The sequence below is a fragment of the Silurus aristotelis genome (genome assembly GCF_946808225.1).
Source record: "Silurus aristotelis genome assembly, chromosome: 1".
Lineage (NCBI taxonomy): Eukaryota > Metazoa > Chordata > Actinopteri > Siluriformes > Siluridae > Silurus > Silurus aristotelis.
The window spans coordinates 1,115,202-1,117,160 of record NC_139574.1 but is presented as its reverse complement, the minus strand read 5'-3'; the positions used below and the strand labels follow the sequence as shown (position 1 = coordinate 1,117,160).

Genomic DNA, 1,959 nt, shown 5'->3' with positions numbered 1-1,959 from the left:
AATGTTAACGTGTCCAAAGTTCACAACTCAAATAATCTATATTACTGTGTGAATAGTAATAACATTCGTTTAGCCTGAAGCTGAGCAAATAAACCTTAAATATCGAATTATTGTACAATATTACTCATCCTGAATATATGAATGTTGGAGCAATTAAATATTAACCCAGCCATTAGGGGGGCACAAGCCAGTGTACTCTTAGTGCCGGTCCCAAGCCCGGGTAAATGGGGAGGGTTGCGTTAGGTAGGGCATCCAGCGTAAAACATGTGCCAAATCAAATATGCGGATCACAAATGAGAATTTCATAGCGGATCGGTCGAGGCCCGGGTTAACAACGACCGCCACAGGTATCGTTAGCCGACAGGGTACCGGTGGAAATTGGGCTACTGTTGGCTGAAGGAGGAGAAGGAGAGGAGGAAGACATCTACAGAGACGGCAGGAAAAGGAGCAGTGTAGGAGAGTAGAGGTTCGGGTTGGTACTTTAAATGTTGGTACTATGACGGGTAAAGGGAGAGAGGTAGCTGATATGATGGAGAGGAGAAAGGTAGATGTGTTGTGTGTTCAGGAGACCAAGTGGAAAGGGAGTAAGAGCAGGAACATTGGAGGTGGGTTTAAACTGTTTTATCATGGTGTGGATGGAAAGAGAAATGGTGTAGGGGTGATTCTGAAGGAAGCGTACAGTAAGAGTGTAGTGGAGGTGAAGAGAGTTTCTGATAGGGTGATGATCGTGAAGGTGGAAGTTGAAGGGATGATGATAAATGTCATCAGTGCCTATGCTCCACAAGTTGGCTGTGAGATGGAGGAGAAGGAAAGATTCTGGAGTGAATTAGATGAAGTGGTAGATGGTGTACCTAGGAAAGAACGATTGGTGATTGGGGCAGACTTTAATGGGCATGTAGGTGAAGGGAACAGAGGTGATGAGGAGGTGATGGGTAGGTATGGTTTTAAGGAGAGGAATGTGGAAGGGCAGATGGTGGTAGATTTTGCTAAAAGGATGGAAATGGCAGTGGTGAACACGTATTTTTAAAAGAAGGAGGATCATAGGGTGACGTATAAGAGTGGAGGAAGGTGCACACAGGTGGATTATCTTCTGTGTAGGAGATGCAACCTAAAGGAGATTGGAGACTGTAAGGTGTTGGCAGGGGACAGTGTAGCTAGACAGCATCGGATGGTGGTCTGTAGGATGGTTGTGGAGGTGAAGAAGAAGAGGAGGAGAGTGAGGACTGAAAGAAGAATAAGATGGTGGAAACTGAAGGAGGAAGAGTGTAGTGTGAGGTTCAGGGAAGAGGTCAGACAGGAGCTTGGTGGTGGTGAAGAGGTGCTGGATGATTGGGCAACTACTGCAGGAGTGATGAGGGAGGCAGCTAGAAAAGTACTTGGTGTGACATCTGGAAATAGAAAGCAAGACAAGGAGACGTGGTGGTGGAATGAGGAAGTGCAGGAGAGCATTAGGGGAAAGAGGTTGGCAAAACAGAAGTGGGATCGACAGAGTGATGAGAAAAGTAGGCAGGAGTACAAGGAGATGCGGCAGCAGGTTAAAAGGGATGTGGCGAAAGCCAAGGAAAAGGCATATGAGGAACTGTATAAGAGGTTGGACACTGAGGAAGGAGAAAAGGATTTATACCGATTGGCCAAGCAGAGGGACCGAGCTGGGAAGGATGTGCTGCAAGTTAGAGCAATAAAGGATGGAGAGGGAAATGTGTTGACTAGTGAGGAGAGTGTGTTGAGAAGATGGAGGGATTATTTTGAGCAGCTGATGAATGAGGAAAATCAGAGAGAGAGAAGGTTGGAGGATGTGGAGTTGGTGAAGCAGGATGTAGATAGGATTAGTAAGGAGGAAGTGAGAGCAGCGATTAAGAGGATGAAGAATGGAAAGTCGGTTGGACCAGATGACATACCGGTAGAAGCGTGGAGATGTTTAGGAGAGATGGCAGTGGAGTTTTTAACCAGATTGTTTAA

The 1,959-nt window shown here is 46.1% G+C and overlaps 1 protein-coding gene across 4 annotated transcripts in view; it reads right to left on the bottom strand.

Moving 5' to 3' along the window:
- The window catches only part of LOC310727134 (myosin phosphatase Rho interacting protein), a 79,215-nt gene that overhangs the window by 14,706 nt on the left and 62,550 nt on the right, over positions 1-1,959 (bottom strand). The window lies entirely within an intron of this gene.